This window comes from Kogia breviceps, chromosome 4, assembly GCF_026419965.1.
Source record: "Kogia breviceps isolate mKogBre1 chromosome 4, mKogBre1 haplotype 1, whole genome shotgun sequence".
Classification (NCBI taxonomy): domain Eukaryota; kingdom Metazoa; phylum Chordata; class Mammalia; order Artiodactyla; family Physeteridae; genus Kogia; species Kogia breviceps.
Window position 1 is genome coordinate 143,230,678 of NC_081313.1, and position 21,554 is coordinate 143,252,231.

The window sequence follows — 21,554 nt, forward strand, 5'->3', positions numbered from 1 at the left end:
ATGCCGTTTGCTAAACACTCCGCCTCTGCTTCATCAAGGCCTCATTCTACAAATGTGGAAACAGGCTCATGGAAGTTAAGCAACTGGCTCGAGCTTCCAGTTGGGAAGTGCTGAGCTGAGATTTGAACCAGTGCCTGGCTGTAATCCTACATTCCATGGGATCTGCCACAGATAACCCAAAACTCACTATGGCTCAGAGGATGCCATCGGGTCTTTGCACCTCCTACATCTTCGAGTGTGCAATGCTGAGGCTAATGTTAAAGGCGGGCTGCTGGAGGCGGGAGCAGGCAGGCAGGAATGGGAAGCTTGTGTGGGTGCTGAGCATTTGCAGACTGACCAGCCTCCACCCCAGCCAGTTGTCCACTGCTGTGGCTACAACGTCCTCGTCACCATCAGCACACCACAGCCACCACTGTGCCATTTTTAAATCATTACACAGATGCAAAGCTTTTTCACAGATGCTGCTCTGGCATCACATGACAAGCTTCTAAGATCATGGCAGGGATTTCTTCCCTCTTTCTCAAATGAGGAAAGTGGGGTTCCTGGAGGAAGAGTTATTTCCCAAAAGTACACGGTGAGGCAATGTTTGGCAATGAACTTGGAGCCCACATCTTCTTCCTCCAGGTCCACAGCTTTGTCTACTCTTCCATGCCCTCCCTGACTTTTCAGTTCAACCAGCATTGATGGGTCTTTGTAACAATGACCTTTTTCAGTTCAACCAGCATTGATGGGTCTTTGTAACAATGACCTTTTTTTTTTTTTTTTTTTGGCTGCGTGATCTCAGTTCTCAGTTCCCTGACCAGGGATTGAAGCCAGGCCACGGCAGTGAAAGTGTCAAATCCTAACCACTAGACCACCAGGGAACTCCCAACAATGACCATTTTTGAGAGCTCATTCTGTGCAGGTATTATACCCAGCACTTCACATATTATCTCATTTAGCCATCAAGACAACCTCATAAACTAAGTACTGCTACTGTTTTCATTTCGTAGATAGAGACACTGAGGCTCAGAAATGTGGAGTATCTTGCCGCAGTTCACCATGTTAGGAAGGGGCAGAGCTGGGATTCAAACTGAGGTCAGTCTGGCTCTGGGGCCTGCGCTCAGAACCTCCGTGCTTTGTCTGGGACCAGAGGGGAAAGGAGAGCAGACACACTTGAACAGCATGTGTGCCTGGCAGGTTATGGCAAGATTAGGATAATAGGAAGAGAAACAAAGCTCTTGGAGAGCCCAGAAGATGGAGGTTGTTTCAAACATCCGGGCAGGAGGCCAGGAGTCTGAGCAATGGACACGGGAACAGAGGGAGGTGACAGATAGGAGGGAGGTGGCCTTGTGAGACCTTGGTCAAGTGCCTTGCTCTCTCTGGATCTCAATTTACCCAGCCGTTAAGAAAAGTTCCTGGAATATCTCCAGAGCCCTCTCCATCCCGAAAAGCCCTTGGACCCTGGGAAAACAAGCAATGCCTGGTGACAGCCTGGCTGCCAGCCCTGGGGGAATCTAAAATGTCCTTGGCCGTCCTGGCACGATTCAACTGCTGGGTAACAGGCTTGCAAAAGCACAGGGCTTGGCCAGCATGCCTGGGCACCACTGAAGTGTGGGTCCTAAGGGGGCCACATTCCACCCATTGTCAACCTCTCCATGGCCCCACTGGAGCAAGTACCACCCAACCGGGACCCAGACCAGCAACCGAGGTCACATCCAAGTGCCCAGTGGAATGTCACTCCAGGCCTGCCCTGCCCCTGCTGATCCTGTCCAGACAACTTGAGTACATTCAACATCACCCACCCCTCAGAGCCCCACACTCACATTCCCTAAGGTTAGCCACTGGGACGTAGAGACGAAGGGTTCTGTAGGAGATCTTCGGGAAAATGACCACCCCCATCCCCAAGGGACCTGTTCAAGACAGAAGTTGCCCATGCCAAATCAGTGAAGACCCGCAGTTAAAGGAAGGGCAGGAGAGTCCATCAGGGCTGGCCCTCAGTTCCACTCTGGCAGGTGGAAGGGGCTCAGCCCAAGTCTCCGAACTCACAGCAGCCTCCTCAGACCACATGAGTATCAGGTTCCTACTCGATAGCCTTCCATGGCCCCTACCACCTACCAGGCAAAACCCCTTAACCTGACCGACTGCACAGTCACTAACAGCCCCTGTTAACTGGGTGTGGTATATGCCAGGGCCTTGGCTAAGTGCTTCGTGTGCATTTTCTCATTTAACCCTCACAGCGACTCTGTGATGCAGGTACTATGGTTGGCCCATTTTCACAGATGAGAAAATTGAGGCTCGGAGAGGTTATGTCACTGGCCCAGAGTCTCACAGCCAGGCGGCCGAGCAAGGATTTGCACCCACACTGGACTTCAAGCCAGGTTCTTCACCTCTGTGCATCCAGCCTCCTCAAGGGCTCCCTGCCACCCTCAGAACCCTGGGGCCAGCTTAACACGTCTGTGTGCAGGAGAGGAAACCAAGGCACAGAGAGAAACCTCTCTCTGTTGGCAGCTGAGCCAGGGAAAGGCCTGAGGCCTCTGGCCTCCCCTTCCAGGGCTCCCCCTAGCCCCCCACCCAAGAAGCACGGCAGGCAGAAAGGCCAGGGCCACCACCAAGACAGTGAGTCCTCAGAATCTGCCTTTTTCCTCTGTCCAGGAGGAAGGGAAAAGCAGGAGGAGGTTTACAAAGAAAGAAAAAGAACACGAAAGGCCCAGGAAATATTTATTCTTACAGATAGATTCTCAGAGTTCGGGAGGTCCTACAGGGCACCCCTCATACCCCTTCAACGACAGGATTGTGCAGGCCCAGGACCAACCTCTACCCGTGTGTCTCCCCTCCCACGAGGTATGCTCCAACCCAAAGCATCTGACCTGAAATCTCCATTTCTCTCCCCAAACCTGCTGTCCTGCAGCCTTCCAGTCCCTCAGGCCAGAAACCTTGCCGTTGACACCTTCCTCTCACAGCCCACACCTAATCCATCGGCACATCCAGTGAAACCAATTCAGAATCTGACCCCTGGCCGCCTCCCCACGTCCCCACGCTGAGCCATCGTCCTCCCTCACCTGTGGCACCCACTGGCTGGCGGGCAGCCCGCTTCCAGCCTCCAGGCTTCTCTCCACGCAGCAGCCCGTAGGATCCCTCTCAAACATGTGTCAAAACAAGGCAGCCCTCAGCCCCAGCCGCTCAGCAGCTTTACTTAACTTTACCCTTTACTCAGACCAAACAGCGAAGTCCTCTTGAAGGGCAGGAGGCCCTAGGCACTCCCCTGCGCCCCTGGGCAGACTCCCTCTGGCCACACCTCCTCCCAGGACCGCTCTTATTCTTCCGCCCCGCCACACCAGCCTACTTGCTGCTGCTCCTCGAGCACACCCTGCACCCTCTTGCCTCAAAGCCTTGTGGTGCTGTTCCCTCTGCCTGAAATGCTCTTCCCCACATGCCCCGTGGCTCCCGAGCTCCCCTCCTGGAGACTCCTGTCCCCTTACCAGAGACTTTCCATGACCCCCAACATAGCAGAGCCACTCCCTTAAGTCACACTGTCCACCCCCAGCCCAGCTTTATTTTTGTGGCAGGCACTTCTTGCCAGCTGACAAATAGCTAGTATTCATTGGTCTGTTGACTCTCTCCCACCACCAGAATGTCACCCCCAAGGCCAAAACAGGGACTGGGCTGTTTTGTTCACTGCTGTGTCCCAGGGCCCAGAAAAGTGCCTGAAACAAAGTAGATGCTCAATAAAAATGTGTTGGATGAGGGACTGTGGCTGCCCTCATCTGAGCACCTTTTAGTTTCTGCAGTCCCCTAGGAGACCAGGGTTGCCTGGAGGCAGAAATGAAACTCCACCCGTGCCAGTTGGAATCTTGATGGCTGTCACGTGAACAGTCCTGGGACAAGTAACTGCTTGGACCAGAATAGGACTTATGCCGGTCCCTGTCCGATACCTTTGCTCACCATTTTGGCCACTTTTGGGTCTGACAGCTGGGCCCACAGGGCGGCTCCAGCCCCAGCGGGAACATGGACTGGGCTGCAGCTGGGCTCCCTCCCAGCCCACCAGTGCTGCTGGGGTCCAGCATCTGACAAAGGCTGCCCCATGCTCCCAGCTAGAGGAGGCGGAGGAGGGAGGCCCAGTGCCATGCCTGCCCTTTTCCTGTTGTCGGCAGGAGGACTGTCAGAAGGAAGCTTTGTTCTCAGAATAAAGAGCATGAAGCCCAGTGCCAGGCGGAAACGGGCACAGAGGCAGCCGGCCCATCAGAGACAGTTTAAGGAAAAAAAAAAAAAAAAAAAAAGGGATGGAGGATGCTTGAGAGGTAATTTGCACACCCAACAGGTTTCATGCCTCCAGGGTGGCTGTGACGATGGTGGCTTCACTTTTCCAGGCCCAAGCCTCAAGGCTGTCACACACAAACAGACTGTCCCAGCTGGGTGATCTGGCACCGACCCTGCAGAGTGAGGTGAGGACAGAGGAGTGGGTTCTTGCCCGGGAGTCAGAAGATCTGAGGTCCAAGCCTGGCTTTCCACACACTCATGGGTAACATGGGGGGGAGTCCCTCCCTCCATGTACCTCAGTTTACCCTTCTGTAAATGGCTTGTATAGGCTTGTGCTTGAAGCCTCAGCCTGTGGCCCAGGTCACTGGGCAGCCCAGGACAGTCCTCCAACCTCCTTGGGCACAGCCCCTGCCCACTCAGACTGGGGCTTCCAGCCTGCCTCCTGCCCTGACATCAGGGCACTCCTCTTCTGAGCTCTTAGCTGAACAATGTGAAATCTCTGTGGGCCCTGCCCAGACACTGGCACCTGCCCGGATCCCCCACCATCCTCTCCAAGGATGGCTCACCAGATGCTTTCAGCCACAACCACCAGGAGGAGCCCCGCATACTAGTGCACCCAGGGTAAAAGAGAAGCCCAGAGAGGGAAAGGGGTACGAGATGTCACACAACTGCCACTCAGGGGTCCTCCCTACCAGCCCTGGCCTCCCTGAGCTAAGGCAGGGTCCTCAAAGTGTGTCCACAGACCCTCGCGTCTGAATCTTCTAGGGAGGGGGACACTGTACCCTGGACTGAAGGAATCAAAGATGGGGGCCAGAAACCTGCATGCTTTTTTTCCTACAAGCTTCCCAGGTTTTTCTTGTCCCCAGCACAATTGTGACCTCTCAGCCAAGACCTCTTCAAGGAGGAGATAGCTTAGCTGGCCTCTAGGGAAGGTTCGATTTCAATTAAGAGTGAAATACGCCTTGGACAGACAGATAGTTGGAAAAAGAAGCTGGTGGCTAAAGCGCACACTCTAGGAGAAGAATAAAGCAGAGAAAGGCCTGAAGGAGGGGAAGCCTAGTCCACGCAACACCTGAACTGATCCTTCCCCCACCCCGCTGTCTCCCCAGGATGCCGAGGTCTGCACTCGATGCCGTCTGAAGGCTGCTGATCCCAGCCTCCCTCTCCCCGCAAGCTCCTTCAAGGCCCCTGGGAGAGGGAAACGTGGGGACAGCTTCAGGAGAAATGTCCCTCTCCTTGTTTATACTGCACCGTGGGGACAACACTCTGAGTGACTGTTTATCCGCAGCTTAAGAAGCTGCCTGGGTCAGTGGCTAAGTAGCCACAGCTTATCTGGGAGAAGGATTCTCTGGCCATGGGGCAGGCTGATCCAGAGGTTTCCATTAAATGGAATCTTCACAGCTGGTGAGGAGCAGCAATACCCCGCCTTCATTCATAAAGGAAGCACTTATTATGCTCCTTCTGTGTATGCAGTCCTGAGCCTGAGCACAATGCTTCGAGGGACACAGAGATGAGTCAGACCCCCCCCACCACCACCAAAGAGCCCACAGAGCAGACAGACGGGGGACCACACCACAGCGCGGGAGAGAAAGCCGGCGTGCCTACAGGACGGCTCAAAAATTCAGATGCCTGGGGGCTAGAAAGACTGTATAAAGTGTGTGAAGTGGGCGGGGGAATGGGGCAAAGAGGAGCTTACGTGCTTCATCTCCAGTAGTGGCCACTGGAGAACTACACTCAAAGTTGTATGATCTTCCATTTTTGAAGTAAAGCCAGAAGTTGGGATTCTTATGTAAAATCTCCTGTTAGCAACTAGCTCAAGATTTGGCATTGGCCAAGTAAAAGCTGCCCATGGGGCGGACGTGGCCTGCCAGTTTGTGGCCTTTGTTTTCTTAAAGAGAATAGAATGCAAAGCTCAGTAGATGAGCCATCCCTTCAGCCAAGGTACCAGGGAAGGCTTTCTGGGAGAGGAGGCTTGGTGCTGGGCTGCAAGGATGTGTAGGTCATTCGTGGGGAGGGAGTCATGGTGGGGGGTGGTGTACCCGTTCAAGCCATAGGGGCCATGGGTCAAGGGTGCCAACCCCCAGCCTATAGCCTGCCTATCCCCCTAAAAAGGGGTTCCTGTCTCCAACCCCAAAGCAGGCACAGAGGCATCAGTTCTGTCTGTCCCCAGGTAGCCAGGGGAGGGGCCGCTTGCCCAGAAAACCTCCAGACTAAATCAATTGGTGGCAGAATAGCACGGGTTCAATTTCATCCCTGGAGCTTGGGGAACAGGTCAGCTAATGCAATAGCCCTGTGGGGGGAAGGGAGAGGAAGAGATAATGGAGGACAAAACGAGGTTGAGAATCATGTCCTGCCTGGCCGGGCCCCACTGGTTACATAATCTTGCCTTAAGACAAAGCTACGTTCAAGGCACCAGTGAGGGCCTGGGCTGGGGATCCCAGGGATGAGGAAGGTTCCTCCTCCCTCCCCTATTCTCCAACCTCACCGTGCAGCTCCTGAAAAGCCCAACAGAGCTGCAGGTGGAGACTAAGACCCCAAGATAAGGCACTTAACAGGATCACACAGCAAATTAGCAGCAAAGCTGAAACTGATAATAATAGCAAACTTTAACCAAGTGGTTACTTTGTACCAGGCACCAGGATAAATTCTTTACACACATTATCTTATTTGAAAGCCTATAACACTGTGAGATAACTATGTTTGTTTTTCCCATTTTACAGATGGGGAAATTGAAGCACAGACACAGTAACTTATCCAAGGTCACACAGGAGCTGGCTTAGAGGAGGAGCCAGTTTAGAGAAGCCAACAGTGGCCTCCAAGACCATACTCTGAACCACGACACTTCACTGCCACCACGCTACTTTCGACTAGAACCATATTGCCTCTCCAGCAACCTTCTCTCAAGCCTGTAGAGCACACGTTTGGCCCCCTGCCCTGCCATCAGCACTTTGGGTGACACCGAGCCCTCTGACAACCTGATGAGATCTACAGATTCTCTCTGCAGGAAAAGAATCCACAGAAATGCCTACAAAATGTTGCACAAGATTTTAGGGGCTTACATACTCCTGCACTGGTGAGAATAGATGGATCCAGATCATGGAATACTCCAGAGATAGGAGGTAGCAGAGGGAGAGGACTCCCCCAGGTTCTCTGGTCCCCTCATGTCTGAACTTGGAGCCCAAACGGTTGGCCACTTTAGTCCACAGGCGTGGGCACTTATCAGGGCTCAGGGCCTAGTCATCCCTTCAGGGCTAGGAGAACAGAATGAATCACGATATACAATAGCCCCCGCCTCTGCACCCACTGGGTGTGACTCAGCTCCCAGCTGCTGGGCAGACAGTGCACAGCTGGGCCCCAGCATCTGGACGGGGGTGGCATCACCAAGCAAGCATACCACCATGCTTCTCCACCTTGCAGGTCACCATCCAATGGGCACACCTCACTGCAGACTGGACCTGGCCTTGTCCTGACTCTAGCAGCTCTGAGTGTTTCCAAGAGGGGACCCTCCACGGCCCCCGCGAGCCTCCAGGCCAGCCAAGGCCACGGGAGCAGTAAGTCGAGACAACCACCCCTTACAAGGTGCCACAAGACCCAGGCTCCCATCCCAAGTCTTCTATGCCTCACTGTGCAGCCTCAGGCAGCAGCCCCCTCAACCATACCTCTCAGAGCCTCAGTTTCACCAACTGCAAAGTGGGAAGACTACCCTATCAAGCCCTTCCCAGCTCCACAGCCCTGAGTCTATAAACAACAGCATCTGAGAAACTTCACAGAGCCCTGGGATCCTGCTTTCAGGAAGTTACATAAACATCCTTCAGAGAAACAAAAGTCAAACCTAAAGACTCTACTTTCTTTTTTTGTAAGGATATCAAGAAGCCCTTTTTATAGTCCGACTTCCCCCATTCTACTTCCATTGTTCCAGATATCCTCTCAGGACCTAGAAAATACATTTGGTTTCCGTCTGGGGTCTGGGCTTGGTGTTCTTTCTCTTGGATGCTGCCCCACCCTCCTTGGCAGCTTCCTCCCCCGGACACACCCATCTGTACCCCCAGCATTGGTCTGGGCCACTCTGAGGGCTACAGCTACCCAGCCTGCCAAAGGAGGGGTGGGGGGCAGGGACAGTTTTCAGGAAACTAACGCTTCCCTGGTCAGAAGAGAGACAGCTCTGTGTCTGGTCCCAATCGTGACACGGTATGTGGCCCTGTGTGAGTCCCTGCTCCTCTCTGGGCCTCTGTTCCCCACTGAGAGATGAAGGGGTTCCTGCACTGTGTCAGGAAAGCCCTTGGGCTCCTGGACCGTACCCTGGAGACACTGAGGCGGAAGAGAAGAGCAGGATGGACACTGATCACTGATCTTGACACCCCACCTCTCCTGCTAGAACCAGAGAAGACCCTGGTTTTTTCTCTCCGATTCTATCTCTTGCCCTAGCTGTGGGACCCTGAAGTCAGCACTGTGCCTGTGCCTCAAATGGCCCATCCATAAGAGGAGAATGACAGTGTCTGCAGTGGAGGCCCCAACTTGGAGGCTTGAGCCCTAACCATCCCAACACAATCCCATCACCACCCCCACCTCGGGAAAGCCCAATTTACTCATTTGATAGAATATATATTTCTGCAGCTTTATAAAGCCTGCTACCCAAACACTCCAAGACAACCCTCCACCGCCCTTCTTCCAATGAGACCATGTTTCCAAGCACCCCTAAAGAATTCCTAGATTCTACCTCCTTATGACTGTGCGCCCTCAGTATTTTCATCTATAAAATGGGGCCAATAATGATGTTGACCTTATAAGATTACTTTGGTGATTAGTCCAGATAATATTACATGGAAGTGCTTATCAAGCACTGACAAGCTCTCCACAAATGTGAGCAGCAATTATATGATCACCATTATTAAATTAATGAGATGCTTAAAACCACTGGACTGGTGACAGCTAAGGCCCCTTGGCCCTCTTGGACCACATCTGGTCACTGTAATCACACATGCATGCACATACCCCCGGCCCCAGCACACACCCTTTTCTGAAGCAGGACCCACTCTCTGACCCCAGCCCTAGAACACAGCCAGCTTCTTCCCGGCACCCATCCTTGCCACCCACAAAGCCTCCCACCTTCGAGTCCCCCAATCCCACCTTCTTTAAGTGGCCCCAGCACTGTCTCCTGTAATCATGTTGGGATTCTGTTCAACAGAACCCCATCACTGTGGCACAAGATTGTTTCCTAGGCAGGAGACGCTGTTATAAGACGGTGGCTCTTTGAAGACAGGGTAGAGAGAAACTGGGCTTTCCTCTGGGTCCCCGACCTTTGCTGGTGTCTGAATACGTTAAGAGCCCAAAGAAAGAAGCATCAATTTTTTTTTTTTTTTATATTACCTAACCAAGTGTTTGTGGATGTTTAGCATGCACTGGAATCACCTGAAGAACTTAAACAGCTTGTTGGGTCCCCCTCCTCACCCCCGCCACCCCGCCCAGTTTCTGATTCAGTAGGTCTGGGGTGGGGCTAGATAATCTGCATTTCTAATAAGTTCCCAGGTAATGCGGATGTTACTAGTCCAGAGACCAACCTTGAGAACCACTGACTTAACCTGCAGGTGAATCAGGGAGCGCTTCTGTGAACAGGTGATGCGAACAGTCCTGTAAACGCACAAGCATGAGCTGCCCAGTGTGAGGAGAGGAGGAAGGGGACCTGGGCAGAGGGTGCAGCCTGAGTGAAGGCCCTGCGATGACGACATTCATTTCTCCTCACCTGGCCTCTGCCTGGGCACGTAGCATAAACAAGCGGTGGCTGCACAATAACCAGAGCAAACCTCCACCGACTGACAGCCTGGACCTGCCCGGACAGGCCGATCCTTGGTCAGCCTGCAGGTGAGGAGAATACAAGTTACTCCTCGTGGACCAGACCTCGGCTCCCCACCACTTCTCAACCACGTGAGCACCCAGGATTCTGCTCCACACCTCCAGACCCAAGCCCTTCCATCCTGGCCAGCTCTGTTTCCTCATTCCCAGTGCCTCACACGACAAGTCAGTTTCATCCGACCAAAGCAGACCCTTGAAATCACCAGACCCCGATGGCAGTCTCCCGAGTCTGAACCTCTCCAGGCCGAGCCATCCACCTTGCCGGGACTTAGTCACCGTATCTGCTAAAAGAGGGTGGTAACACTGCCCGTCTCCTACTGCTGTTGGGAGGATTAAAATAAGCTTCTTAGTCATTAACTACATCATCAGCTACAACAATAACCATAACTAACATGGACTGGGCTTGTACTTAAGCACCTTCCCTGCATTTTCTTTCTAAATGCTGTGAGATGGGGACAATTATTATCCCCCTTGTACAGATGAAGAAACTAAAAACAGCTTGTCCAAGGTCCCATAAGTACAAAGTGGCCCATCAGAGATCTGAACCCAGATCATCCTGCTCCAGAGCCTAGTTCCCAGCCTCTCCTCTATCTGTGCCCTAGTCACCCATCTTGAGTGAGATCTAGCCCAGGTCACCTTTCCCTGCCACCATCCTCTCCCCCTTCCTGGGGCACAGGGAGGCTGAGCAGGAGGCCTCTGGAGGCTGCAGCCTCCACAGTGTCCACAGTCTGGGGTATGGGTCCCTGGTCTTGAGGGCAGTCACAAGGCCTGCCAGCCAGGCCAACTTATCTGGCACAAGTTTTAGATACCACTCAACGTGGCCACCAGGGAGGAGGCTGGGACTACAGAACTTGAGCACCTTAACCTTGATGAAAGAAGAGAAGAGGAAAAACAGGTGTAACCGAGAGAGGAAGTCTTGCCAGGCTTCCAGGATAAGACAGGCAGGTCCCACACCCTAGGCAAATTGCCCTTTCTCTCCAGGCCTCAGTTTCCTCATCCATACAAGCCTTAAGTCATTAGACAGAAAGTTTAGAAACTCAAACTCCAGAGATTCTTCCCTCTATCTCTAAAAGGATAGATCATCTCCTAAATATAAACAGTAATTATGATAACCATTGTTAGCTTTGAAAAGCTCCCACTTACTGGGTTCTTACAATGGGTCAGGCACTGATCTGCTCAATCTCCCTAGCAAAACAGGACTGTTACTATCCTCATTTTGCAGCTGAGGAAAACGATGCCCTGAGAAATTTAGGTATTTTGATCAGGATCCCACAGCTAATGGTGGCAGAGCTGGGATGTGAAGCCAGGACTTCTGACTCTGCTCTGCAATGCTGCCCACCCCCAGTGGGGCAGGAATGGGCTGCCCACAGCCACTGCCTCCAGAGCACAGAGCCTGGAGGAGATGAGACATGTCCTGAAGGAACCAGAATTCAAAGCCAGGTGTGTGAAGGGCCCTGTAGAGGCCCAGATAACAGACTGTGCACATGGAAAGCATGGAGCAGGCAGTGCGAACTCTGCGGAATTAGGAAGACGTCACACTGGAGCTGGGCACTGGCTGGGGGGGATCTTGGGGTGGGTGAGGGGAAGTGACTGGGGTGCAGCACCCTCACTGTGAGCAGAAATGTGGAGGCAGGAAGGGACAGGGCGCACACAGGGAGGGAAAAGTGGCAGGTTCTCTTTGAGGGTTGAGGGGGACTGGGAGGTGAGGCACTGTGGTCACATAGCAGGCCCCACCTCCCACGACTTGGCCTCAAAAAAATAAATGCTCATTTGCAAAGCACATTTTAAAATTAGACTAATCCAATCTATATCAACAAATAAAACAGGTAGGAATAAAAAGGGCCAGGAGGCAACTTGACACAAACCCTTCTTCATTTAGATAAGAGCTTCAGGCCCCTCTGTAACTCCTTTGGTGACAGACGGCTTTAGCCCTGAGGCCACACAGTCCAAGACATCCACATCCACCCCTTGCTCTAAGTTCCCAACCTCCAAGCTGAAGCTGATGGACAGAGTTTTGTGCCAGCCCCATAGGCAGGAGAAAGCACCTTGGCTTGTGACCCCTCAGGCCGGGACCCCCGGCTTTACCCTCTAATGAGGGGAAGGAGGGGGACAGCACTGGCCCCCAGCCCATGCACCCCACCCCTCCCACTCCTCACTTTCAATCCATCAGCCCTTTCCTCCAGCCCCTACTGATTCAGCCTGACTCGTGATTCAGCCTTGTTTCCTCACATTTGAGGAACGAGAGACTGAACCCATTTCACAGACTGGGAAAGGAAAGCAGAAGGTTCCAGTCCTCTGTGAAACCACAGTCCCTGGTAACTCAGACTTTGGCGGCTGAACCAGAAAGTCTGAGGGGCCCCTCAAAGGTCAGCTGGGCTGAGTGTTTTCCATGGCGCAAGGGCTCTCCCAGGCAGAGCGCTGCAGGGGAACTTCCAGAAGGGGTAGCTATGAAAAGCTATGAGAAAAACAGGGTAGAAGTGGGCCGAGCACCACCCCAAGATTCTCGGGTGAAAAGGGAACTGAGAGAGGTCACCCAGGCATGACCCTCCCAGTACATGCCTCCGGCACCCTCTCCAACTCTCTGGCCTCTTTGCATATACTGTCAGCAATGGGGACCTTGCTGCCTTCCCAGGCAGTTAATTCCCGTTAGCTTCATTGTCACCCTTGGTGCTGTCTCTGTCCTTGAGAGCCACACAGGACAAGACTATGCCCTCTGCCAGTTGACAGCCCTGCAGGGAATTGAAAGCAGTGACACTGCCACTTAAGCGTCCTTGCCCAAACCCTAGACCACCTGTGATGACCCCATCCCCAAGATACCTACAAAGTCCTGCAACCTCCCTCTCCTTCCCTCTCAGTCCCATGGCCTGAGTCAGACCTTTGGTCAACTTTCTGCCAGACTACAATTAGCATCATCTCTGAGCTGGTCTCAACCCTGCCAGTCTTGGCACCATCTTTGGCCAAATGGCCCCTGAGAGGAGCAGCACAACAGGGCAGAAACTGTTCAAGCCTGGGTTCAAACACGCTCTGTAAGTGACTTGACCCCTCGGAGCCTCCACTTCCTCATCTGAAAATGGGGTGGGGCTGGGGGTGGCCAGCAGCAGCTACTTTGCGGGGATATTGTGAGATTTCAATGGAGCGTCTATAAGGAGCCTGGCACAAGACACAGTAACAGGCATCGACTCAACGAGCTGCTTACAACCCTCTGTCCTCTCCACCAGTCACAGAATGAAATCCAAACCCCCGAGGAGGACACTGCAAGCTCCCCACGACCCCATCTTGCCTCTCACAGCCCCCTCTCCTACTGCCTGCACCCTCACAAACACTTTCTCCCCCAGGAAGCCCTGTCGACATTAACAACCAGAAGAGCTTTTCCCCTCCACTGACCTTCCAAAGCCCATCTATCACTGATCACATCCTGCCTCTTTGCCATCACTTGATCCTTGCCTTCCCTCCCCTGTCAGATTAGCGGCCTCTCCAGCCAGAAAGTAGGAGCATCTCACCTCATTTCATTTCCCAGTCACCCCCGTCCACAGACATTTTCCATACATATTTAACAAATTACTCTAACGTTCCATTTCAAGTAAAGAATGTCCAAGTCCTCCAAACAGTCCAGATATTTCAAGCCATATCCAAAACCAAATTCCAAGCCAGCAGAGGTCTGCCCAGTCTCTAAGGACTCACAGGCCTGGCTTTGACCCCAAAGAACAGAAGATGGGTCAAGCAGGCCCAAAGCCCGGGGCAGAGAAAGCTCTGGGCTGCTAAGACCACGGTCCATTTCTAAGTGTCTCATGTGCAGGGTCTCTCAGTTGGCCCCTAGGTCAACCCCCAGCCTATGATTTCATACTCTTAACCACATCCTCAACTTGTGATTGTAAAACTGTTCTTTGTATACCCCTTGTGATAGGAGACTCACTATCCATCTTTTCATTCTTGCTGGCTCCTCCTCCCTTCACCTGTTGATTCTCTTACTCTGATCTCAAGGAGAGTCTGACCACACGCCTAGGGTCATCCCCATCCCTCAGGAATCTTTTCAGCCCCTCCACTCAATCCCCCACATTTCTGAGCCCCCTTAAAGTCTAGCTAAGTAGTGGAATTTCCACTCTTGTTCCGACCAGCTGGCAGTGAAATGTCAGCCCAGGAGGACACCCTATTCTCAGGGCCCAGGAAAAGCCTACAGACACTGCAAATTCCAGAAGCGGTGCTGGCAGAGCCCTCGGAGAAGTTAGAATAGTAATGCACGAACTTTCCTCTCCCCAGGACTTTTTTTCACTATCTGTTCCCATTCCATTGTTTTAAGATGTCATTCACTAACTAGCAATTTGTTTCCCATTTTTTAAGAAACTACTCAAGGCCCCCACTCAGAGCCTGACCCACAGTCATGGGATGGTACCCCCACCAAAAGGCTAGGCCAGCACAGGGCACTAAGGTGAGTGAAAGTCTGGGCCACCCCACATTCACTCCTGGGCTATTTACATGGAAAATGCATGCCCTAGGCTCAGAAACCCATACATGCATGCATTTTCCGTGAGGATTCTGCAATCGACACATGTGCTCAAAGTCCACCCTTCATTACTGTTCTCAGGGACCCTTGGCGCTGGGGCATTACTTTTGCAATGAGGACCTTGCTGATGAGTCACACAAGAGGACACCTGCAACATAAATCCCATCACCCCAAGGGCTCGACTCCTGGCCCTACCTCCCTCTGCCCCCTGCTGATCTGAAAGTGACCTGGTCTGGATGGAGTAGAAAGGCTCCTTGGTCCCCTGGGTGCTGGGGAGAGGCCTGTTGACAAAGCCACCAGCTGTCCCCAGCCAGAGCCAGGGAGCGCTCCTCCCTGCACCACCCATACTACGAAAGCGTTCCTACCACAGACCCAGCCAGCAACAGAACTTGGACCCTTAACGGAGCTCCAGGCCCGGGCTCCAGCTGCTCACAGTAACAAGAGCCAGGGCACAAGACCTCAGCCCACACCAGTACCAGACAGAAGGAGCATCACCTGGGGTTAAGGGTAAATGGAAGAGCAGCCTGTGTCCTCATGATTTCAATGGAAAATGAGCTCAGTCACAGCAGGATCTTATAAAGCCTTGTAGTTGAGACTCAGGCTTGGGGAGGGGAGTCAAATCCAAGTTCCACCACATCACAGCTGTGCGACCTTTACGATGCTGTGCCTCAGTTTGCCCCGCTGTAAAATGCTGCTAATAGTAACATGGGAGAATTAAATGAGATAATGTATCTAAAGCAATTAGGCCAGGGCCTGACATATAGTACACATGCAACAAATACTTGTTGAATATAAACAAGCCACCGTTTACTAAGGTACCACAGGTTCTCATTTCATTCTTATTCTGGCAGATTCTATACTTTGCCCATTTTACAGGTGAGGAAACTGAGGCTGGGGAAAGGTAAGGAACCAACCCAAGGCTACAGAGCTGGGAAGTGACAGACACCCAGGTCAGTCTGAACCTCAAACCAGGGACAATAATGTCCCAGGCCATTCTAAATGCTCTGGGGCGGCGGCGGGGGGGCGGTTTTACAGCATCCGGGTGTGATGGTGGGATTCTGTATCCCCTGGGCCTGGCATGGCTCCTAGCTGACCCGCGTGCTTAAATCTGGGAAAGAGCCAATTTCCCAGTCTGTCCCAGAGCCCACGCGTCCACGTACGCCCCCTCCTACCCCGTCCTAGGGTGTTAAAGGGCAGCGTTCAAAGCGGGGGTATACTTGCTCCCGAGAACCTGAGGGAGGAGGGGAGTTAGAGACCAGGCCGATCACAGCCCACAGAAAACCGGTCCGGCTGCCTTACCCTTTTCGAAGCGGGGACCTGGCCTCTAACCCCGTCCCTCGCCAGACAAAAGTTTCCCCTGTTCGGGAGTAGAGGAGGGGGAGGGGGCATTCCTCGTGAGTGACATTATCCGTGACCTACAGCTGCCGCGCTGCCCTCACCGGCACCCCGGCCTGCCCCCGGCCCCGGCCCGTTCCCCCACCCCTTTGTCCTCCCACCCGGGTGCGCGGGGCCCGGCAGACTCTACGAGCCCGCCCGGCGCCCGCCCGCACCAAACTTGCGCCGGCGGCCGCTTGGGCCCCGCGCGGCCTGCACGCCCAGCTCGGCTCGGGCCCCGCAGGCTCGGCGACAGGGGACTGGCCCGCCCCGGCCCTCCCAGCCTCTTACCTGACACGGCTGGGGCGCCACCCGGGGGAGGGGGCGCTCCCGGCGAGCCGCCGGACGCCTGGGTCCTCTCGGCCGTGGCTGCGCTGCCGGGCAGTGGCCCGGGCCGGGCTTAACCCCTTCAAGTCCGCCTCCCGCAGCTCCCACCCCCGCTCCACGCCGCAGCCGCCGCTGCCGCCGCCCGCCCCGCCTCCCGCCCGCTCTCCTCCCCCTCCCCCTCCCCTCCCTCTCGGTGCCCAGTCCCCAGTCCCGGTCCCCGGCACTCCGCTGAGGCAGCGCGCAGCTTCCCCCATCATCCCGCGGTGGGAGGTGGGGGTCTCCCTGAAGACTGGAAGTTGGGGCGCGCCGCCTCGCTCCCCGCGGCCCCGCGGAGCACAGAGGGGCGAACCCGCGCGCCAAGGGGCCCCCAGCCTGTCTCCCCTTACCCCCTCCGTCCCCGGCGCCTACCTCCCCGAATGTCGGCAGAGGGAGCGGGGTTCGATCCCGTGATGGAGAGTGGGTGCCGTCCGGAGATCTGCTCCAGAGGCCCGAGCGGCCGGCTGGCGTGCGGCGCGCACCCCGGGGCGGGGGCCGGGGCGGGACCGGGCGCTGCTATCGGGGCTGGATTTCTCGGCTTCCACCCGGATTCTCCCTCGGCTCTCCCGGCCGATTCGGTGCTGCTCGGCGACCACGTGACGCAGGCTGCCTTTGACCCCAGTCTCAGAGCGGGTAGGGGGTGGGGGCCGGAGGGGGTGTCAGATGCGGGACCCACGAGGGCCCGAGGCGGCTGCCGGGAGTCCGGGAGGCGGTGACCCCGGGGAAACAAAGCCCGGGGGAAGCCAACAAGTTATTCGGGGGTCAAAGAGGGAACAGCACTGAGGGTCGGAGAGGCTGCAGAGAGACCGAGAGAGACAAAGACCCGCGCCCGCCGTGCCTCTGAGGGTCCTGGGAGCGCTCTGGCTGGCCGGAGGGGTCTCCTGGCTCTACCAACACTGGGCTGACGACAACCCTCCAGGGCGTCCTCAGACGGCTCCCCAACAGCCAGGTCTCTGCTGGAGTGACCCCTTCTGGGCAGTCCTTCCCAGCCCCACCTACCCCTTTGGCCTTACTCTCAAAAACCCCTTTATTTCCTTTTTCGTGATTATCTGGTTCACTTACTGGTTACATTGTTTACTAGAATGTCATCTCCCCCAACAAGTTGTTCCCAGCTGAATCCCCAGTGCCTGGCACATAACAGGCAGATGAAGAGGTGGATGACATTGTGCAAATGTCTTCTCCCACTGCGCCTCAGTTTCCCACCCCCAGTGCAACCATCTCAAGGACCCTGCAAATTAGGCAAGATTACACTGGTCATCCTCATTACACAGATGAGAACAGCGAGACCCAGAAACACAAAATGATTTCTGGGAGTCTCTGAAGTGGCTGAGAGCCCCAGCCTGCACTCAGATCTGACTGTTTCAGGTGGGGCTTTTTACCATCCATGAGCCTGCCTGTAATGAAGGACTGGGTCATTAGTTGATTGGTTGATTACTGAAACATAAGGAGCTTGCTAATGATGTAGATCACCAGGCCACCCTAGAGATCCTGACTCTGTGGGCCTGGGGTGAGACTAGCAAATTTGGAAAACAATGGATTGGTGGTTTCCTAAGGACCTTCCGAGGCTCGAGATTACCTAATTGTAGGAGCAAAGCTTAAAAAAAATATGAGCAACCAAAGCAGAGCCAAGAGAGGTAGAAAAGCCAAGTTTGACATACGAGAATAGGACAGAATCATCCAATTCCCCTAAATGGTAACCTCCTGTACTGGGGGGAGGGGGGAAAGGGGTTTCAGCCAGCCCACTCATGTCTCAGAGGAGCAAAGACGCTGAGGCTTGAGCAAGGTTGATGCTGGGGAATGGGACCAGGCTCTGGACTCCCAGTCATGCCCATGTGACAGCTTTGCATGGAGTGTAGTCAGTAGGACTAAGCCTAAGGGTGGTGATCACAGGCCCAAACTGCAGGCCATGTTCAAAGATAGGCTTGTGACTTCCTAGTGCATACTCCAGCCATGCCACCAATTTAGCCAGGGAAATCAACATCCACTAGCAAATTCTCTTATAATCTATGTTCCTGTGGTCAATGATCTAAAGTTCTTGAATACTGTCTGGGTCTTGAGCAGGTTAAACAAGTCCCTAGAATCTTATTTTCATCCACATGAGGTCTTGTAGCATCTTCCCTGTGCCAGGCACTGTGTTCTTGGTAACTGAGATACAGGGTTGAAAGAGACGTGGGTCTGCACTCTCAAGAAGTGTCGGGGTGTGTTTGGAGGTGATCTGAATGTCCCTCCCTGTGTCTGGAGGCTGGCTGAGCTGAGGGCCTGCTGGGGAGGCCCAGGGCAAGTGCTATGGCCCACAATAACAGGGGAGCAGAACAAGGGAACTTTGGGCGGAGGCAGCCTCTGAGCAGGATCTGGAGGGACTGGAGGGGATCAGGGTGGGGATATGGACATTCCCAGTACAAGGAACAACCTGTTACAGGCCACATGGAAAGCATTCAGGAAAAGCTGAGTGTTGCATGGAGGGGGGTGGGGGGAAGGGTAGAGGAAGCAGGAAGGAAAGAATGAGCAAGAAAACTGGAGAAGTGGGTTAGGAGCAGTTTATGGGTGACCTTCTATGAGGGGCCCAAAGGAAAGGACATTATCCTGAGGGCCAGGTGGAGTGAGAAGGCTATAAGCAGGTGAAGGAGGTAATAAGAGCGATGCCACGGGAGGGTAGAGGGGAATGGAGGCCAGTCAGGTCATGGAGCTATTCTCCTGCCCAAGCTGAGCGAGAGCCAGCATCTCACCAATGGAGTTTCAGGTCCCAAGCATTGGCAGGGGGGAGGGGGGACAGCTGTGAGCTGGGGTGACTCCCCATCACCAACAGCTCTTCCTACTCTTTTCAAGTCTTCAGTTACCGTTCACCAAGTTGGGCCCAAGGCCCTCCAGCTCACTGTTACCCAGAAAGCCTGCAAAAAAGCAAGGCCCAGGCTCCACCCTGGGCATTGGCCTCCATGGGTCTAGGTGAAGCTGAGGACTCGCATTTCTAACCATACCCTGGGAGGTTCTGAGGAAGACTGTCGAGGTGCCTTGGTCCTCCACCCCCTCAGGACCCACCCACACCTCCCAGAGCTTTGGGGACATTCTTTGTGCTGGTAACTTCCCCTGCCCACACCCCCTCCTCAGTCCAGTGTCCTCCCCACTGGCCACTTGACATGCTCCTTGGCTGTCCCAAGGTCCCATTTTATCCAACTTCGTAAACCAAAGGCTGAACTTCCAAGCCTGCATCCACCCAAACCTGCTTCTCTCCTTCCTCCTATGTGTCCAGTTCACATGTCCAGTCCAGAAATCTGTCACCAGCCCCTGTCCCCACATCCCATCCATGAGCCAGGACCATTGGTTCCGCCTCCAGTTTTCTTCTCTAACCCAACCCCATCCCTTCCTCTTCATCACTACCACCCTAGTCCAATCCAACATCTTGTCTCTGCCTTGGCCCATGTTAACAGCCCCTTCACTGCTCTCCCTCCCCCCAACTGTGCCTCCTCTAATGCAACCTAATCATGCCCATTTCTTACTTAAAGCCACCAATGCCTTCCCATTGCTCTCAGGATAAATTCCCCACCTTGTTGTCCAGCCTTACCTCTTGTCCTAAGTGGTATGCCTGGCCTTCCCCTTTACCTGACTAATTCCTTGTTCAGAGTGTGGACTACCTGGGTTTGAATGCTGGCTCTGCCACTTACAAGCTGTGTGACCGTGGGCCAGTTTTTTTTATTTTTATTTTTATTTATTTTATTTTTTTGCGGTATGCGGGCCTCTCACTGTTGTGGCCTCTCCCGTTGCAGAGCACAGGCTCCGGATGCACAGGCTCAACGGCCCAGCCGCTCCGCGGCACGTGGGATCCTCCCAGACCGGGGCACAAACCCGCGTCCCCTGCATCGGCAGGCGGACTCTCAACCACTGCGCCATCAGGGAGGCCCCAGTTTTTATTTTTTAAAAAATAAATTTATTTATCTTTTTTTTTTTTTTGGCTCATTGGGTCTTCGTTGCTGCAGGCAGGCTTTCTCTAGTTGTGGCGAGTAGGGACTACTCTTTGTTGTGATACCTGGGCCTCTCATTGCGGTGGCTTCCCTTGTTGCAGAGCACGGGCTCTAGGTGTGCAGTCTTAATTAGTTGTGGCACACGGGCTCAGTAGTAGTGGCTCGCAGGCTCTAGAGCGCAGGCTCAATAGTTGTGGCGCATGGGCTTAGTTGCCCTGCGGCATGTGGGATCTTCCTGGACCAGGGCTTGAACCCATGTCCCCTGCATTAGCAGGTGGATTCTTAACCACTTTGCCACCAGGGAAGTCCCTGTGGGACAGTTTTTCAAACTTTCTGTGTTCATCTCTAAAATGGGATAATAGTCTGTACTTCCTAGGACAATTGTGAGAATTAAATGAGTTAAACATGTAAAGCCCTCAGAGTGGTGTCTGTCACATGATAAGCACTATTAAAATGTTAGCTTGGGCTTCCCTGGTGGCGCAGTGGTTGAGAGTCCGCCTGCCAATGCAAGGGACACGGGTTTGTGCCCCAGTCCAGGAGGATCCCACATGCCGCGGAGCGGCTAGGCCCGTGAGCCATGGCCGCTGAGCCTGTGCGTCTGGAGCCTGTGCTCCACAACGGGAGAGGCCACAACAGTGAGAGGCCTGCGTACTGAAAAAAAAAAAAAAAAAAAGTTAGCTAAATGGTTAATTTTTTTTGGGGGGGTAACAGGTTAAATTTCATTTCCTCCTGGGGCTTTTCCTGTGTCCCTAACCCAGACCACTTCCTGGTCTACATGTCACAATCCCTCTTCATCATCCTTGTAGTTACTTGTCGGCTGCCTCTCCCCAGAGTGTAAGCTGTGTGTAAGCAGGACCACATTTGTCTCAGACACAGCTGAGCTCTGGAACCCCACACAGAGCTAGGCACAGGGCAAGCAACCAGCACATATTTTCTAACTAAACAGATAAAATGAAAGTCAACAGATTCATCACAAAACAAAGAACACTGCCTCCCTACAACATGCCCATCCACGGTACTTCATTCATTTAGTCATTTGACATTGATTAGTACCTCTCCTATAGTCTTCCTCACACCATCCTGGTGGGGGAGGAAAAGTAGAGGGACATAGAGATGAACATGACAGATGTGGCCCCTGTCCTCAAGGAATGTATGGTCTACTGCAGAGACAAACATGTAAATGCACCAGAAGATATGATGCAATGTAACCATGTTGTTATACTGGCCTGAAACAATTCTGCTTCCCAGGAGGTCTTTGGAACAGAAAAGTG

The 21,554-nt window shown here is 53.7% G+C and overlaps 1 protein-coding gene across 3 annotated transcripts in view; it reads right to left on the reverse strand.

Moving 5' to 3' along the window:
- NDST1 (N-deacetylase and N-sulfotransferase 1) overlaps positions 1–16,922 on the reverse strand; it is a 71,302-nt gene extending 54,380 nt beyond the window's left edge. The window contains exon 1 of one of the 3 annotated variants that reach the window (XM_059061500.2): positions 16,700–16,922. The gene's annotated coding sequence lies outside the window, so the exon portion shown is untranslated. Of the gene's footprint in view, positions 1–15,889; positions 15,943–16,255; positions 16,420–16,699 lie in introns of those variants that run through there. The other 2 variants (XM_059061501.2, XM_059061502.2) reach the window with 2 other exon arrangements.
- Between the last annotated feature and the right edge of the window lie 4,632 nt (positions 16,923–21,554).